Here is a 4,063-nt window from a genome sequence, read left to right on the forward strand (position 1 = left end):
TCCTTTTGATCTCCTCAGCCACCCATGGGATCTTCAGCGTCGTGTGCAGCTCTTCATTGGTGGTTATGAAGTGTGCTCCAGAGGCTATGCGCAACGCCTTGTTTTGCACTCGTTGGATGGCCGCAATGTTTGTGTTGGAGGCGGTACCCCAGAGCTGGATCCCGTAGGTCCATACAGGCTTGATTATAGCCTTGTATAGCAGTAGCTTGTTCCTCAATTTTAACTTCGAGTGCCTCCCAATAAGCCAGTAAAGCTGCCGTAGCTTATGGCTGACTTGCGCTCTCTTCGCCTTTATGTGTTTGCTCCAGGTGAGCCGTCGGTCGAGAGTGAGCCCCAGGTATTTTACAGAATCGCTATGAGGAATCACCACTTGGTTAAGGCTGACCGGCGGACAGTTCCCTCTTCTTTTGGCAAAAGTGGCGTGGGAGGATTTGTCTGCGTTCACCACTATGTTCCACCTGGCCAGCCATTTGCCGTACGCATCCAACTGTTTTTGAACAATTAGAGAAGCTGTTTGCCTGTTAGCAACTGCGAGGAAAGCGGTGTCATCTGCATATGTAGCCACCAGCAGTCTGTCGTCATTGATGACCGGTAGGTCTGCCGTGTAAATGATGTAGAGGATGGGGCCCAGTACACTGTCTTGGGGTACTCCTGCATTGATTTCCATAAGGTCGGATTCTTCGTCTCCACATCGCACGTAGAAACTCCTTTTGTGCAGGTACGACTTGAGAAAAAGGTAGTACGGAGCAGGGAGTACCTTTTTAATTTGTACAAAAGGCCTGTGTGCCAGACCCTGTCGAACGCCTGTTTTACGTCCAGAAGGACCGCTGAGCAATATCTTTTCCTCTCATGTGCCTGGAGGATTCTTTCGACTAGCCGATGGCACTGTTCAGGAGTGCCATGGCAGCGTCTGAATCCGAATTGGTGGTCGGGCAGCAAACTGTTGTCTTCCATAATTGACAGTAATCTTCGCAAAAATACTCTTTCGAGTACTTTGGAGAACACTGTCAACAGGCTAATTGGACGATATGACGAAAGTTCACTATCAGGTTAGCCGGGCTTGGGAATGAGGATAATCTCAGCGCATTTCCATTGAGTTGGAAAGTGTCCGATAATTAGGCAGGCATTGGCAATTTGTGCGAGCAGTGTGATGCAATTTGGCGGAAGCGCCTTAACTGCAGGAACGCCGATGCCGTCGTATCCTGGGGACTTTTTGTTTTTCAGACGGACAACCTCATCTAGTACCTCATCAGCACCCACCTCGGGGACAGGCAGATCCATTTGGCAGGGAATATCAAGAAATTAAGCCGTATCACTCGAATCCCTGGCAGAGCAGATGTCGAACGATGTGAATGTGCCGCGGAGGTGCTCAGCAAAGGCGGCCGCCTTGTCCATATCGGATCTGCACCATGAGCCAGCCGCATTTTTCACTGGAGCTAGCCTTTTTGCTGGTCGTTTCAGGAACTTAGTGGCATTCCAGAGATTGTGGACCGGATCACCTGGTTCAGCCTCCTCCAGGAAATTGTCCAAACATTGCCTCCTCATGCTGTCCAGCATCTCCTTCAACTCCTTAACCGCTCTGTTAAGTGCTGTTTTGTCCCGTGGGTTGCGACTTAGGTGCCACACACGTCTAAGCCGCCGCTTTTCTGCGACTTTTTCAGCCACGGTCCGAGACCAAAGGTATTTGTCCCTGCTGGGAGAGTTTTGAGTTGGTCTCCTAAATGGCGTGGCGATACTTGCTGCCTCATGAATTGCCCTTGTCAGGTACTCGACCGCCTCGTCAACGTCTTCGCTCGAGCTGAGCTCCAGATTTGAGTCCACATGCTCCTCCAGGTGGGAGCGGTAACGGCTGACGTTGGTGTATTTAGTAAACATCCTTGGCCTTGTGGACTTTGTCTCCGTTGGAACATTGACTAGGAACTCTACCGCGCTGTGGTCAGAGGAGAGGTCGAGGCAGCTCCTCGTTTCAACTCTCCTTGGATCTATACCTTTTGACAAAGCAAAGTCGAGTAGATCAGGCAGCTTACTCAGATCGGTCGGCCAGTAAGTGGGCTCTCCTGATGTGTGGCAGTCCAATCTGCGTTCGCAGATGCAGTAGTATAAGCTTCTGCCTTTGGGGTTGTTTAGCCTAGAGCCCCACCAGGTATGTTTGGCATTGAAGTCGCATCCAATCAGATACCTATGGCCTAGGCAATCCAACATCTGTTGGAACAAGGTTGAGGTGACAATGCTGCGAGGTGGTATATAGGCAGCTGCCACCACCAGATCTCCCAATGGACTAGTGATTTTCACACTTGCACACTGACACCAGGGCTCCTGTAGTGGGGAAAGCTCATAGAACTTCAACCCACTTTTAATCAGAACGGCCGCTCCACCTCTTCCTCTTCCGTTTGGATGGATCGCATGAACGAGTTCGTAGCCTTGAATTTTGAAGAAGGTATTTTGATTGAAGTGGGTTTCGGCAACTAGCAGGATGTCAATGTGGTTCGTCTTTAAATACTGTTCAACCTCTGGCCTCCTGGTACTCAGGCCGTTGGCATTCCATAAGGTTATGCGAAGATTTATTTGCATACCTTATTTATCATGGCTGTGAGGGAAGTGAGGAGATTTGTAAGGAGGGAGAATTGAGCAATCATTTGCTCCATCATGACTTCCATGCGAAGGAGCATGGAAAAGTGGGGATTGAATTTGTATTTTGAATTGAAGAACAGACCTAGAATTGTTATTTCGTTAACTGTGTTTATAATTGCGGATTGCGTAGAGACCTGGCATGAACATTGTATTTTCAATGAATGTGTTTGCATTTTGGAATTGAAAGCATAGCTCCAGATTTTTGGCACCATTCATTGATTTCCTTAAACAGCCTGTCGAGGTTGATTAATACTCAGATCGGTCGGCCAGTAAGTGGGCTCTCCTGATGTGTGGCAGTCCAATCTGCGTTCGCAGATGCAGTAGTATAAGCTTCTGCCTTTGGGGTTGCCATGGCAGCGTCTGAATCCGAATTGGTGGTCGGGCAGCAAACTGTTGTCTTCCATAATTGACAGTAATCTACGCAAAAATACTCTTTCGAGTACTTTGGAGAACACTGTCAACAGGCTAATTGGACGATATGACGAAAGTTCACTATCAGGTTTGCCGGGCTTGGGAATGAGGATAATCTCAGCGCATTTCCATTGAGTTGGAAAGTGTCCGATAATTAGGCAGGCATTGGCAATTTGTGCGAGCAGTGTGATGCAATTTGGCGGAAGCGCCTTAACTGCAGGAACGCCAAAGCCGTCGTATCCTGGGGACTTTTTGTTTTTCAGACGGACAACCTCATCTAGTACCTCATCTGCACCCACCTCGGGGACAGGCAGATCCATTTGGCAGGGAATATCAAGAAATGAAGCCGTATCACTCGAATCCCTGGCAGAGCAGATGTCGAACGATGTGAATGTGCCGCGGAGGTGCTCAGCAAAGGCGGCCGCCTTGTCCATATCGGATCTGCACCATGAGCCAGCCGCATTTTTCACTGGAGCTAGCCTTTTTGCTGGTCGTTTCAGGAACTTAGTGGCATTCCAGAGATTGTGGACCGGATCACCTGGTTCAGCCTCCTCCAGGAAATTGTCCAAACATTGCCTCCTCATGCTGTCCAGCATCTCCTTCAACTCCTTAACCGCTCTGTTAAGTGCTGTTTTGTCCCGTGGGTTGCGACGGTCAGCCACGGTCCGAGACCAAAGGTATTTGTCCCTGCTGGGAGAGTTTTGAGTTGGTCTCCTAAATGGCGTGGCGATACTTGCTGCCTCATGAATTGCCCTTGTCAGGTACTCGACCGCCTCGTCAACGTCTTCGCTCGAGCTGAGCTCCAGATTTGAGTCCACATGCTCCTCCAGGTGGGAGCGGTAACGGCTGACGTTGGTGTATTTAGTAAACATCCTTGGCCTTGTGGACTTTGTCTCCGTTGGAACATTGACTAGGAACTCTACCGCGCTGTGGTCAGAGGAGAGGTCGAGGCAGCTCCTCGTTTCAACTCTCCTTGGATCTATACCTTTTGACAAAGCAAAGTCGAGTAGATCAGGCAGCT

The sequence above is a fragment of the Drosophila ficusphila genome, unplaced genomic scaffold (genome assembly GCF_018152265.1).
Source record: "Drosophila ficusphila isolate 14025-0441.05 unplaced genomic scaffold, ASM1815226v1 contig_1, whole genome shotgun sequence".
In the NCBI taxonomy this organism is placed as follows: domain Eukaryota; kingdom Metazoa; phylum Arthropoda; class Insecta; order Diptera; family Drosophilidae; genus Drosophila; species Drosophila ficusphila.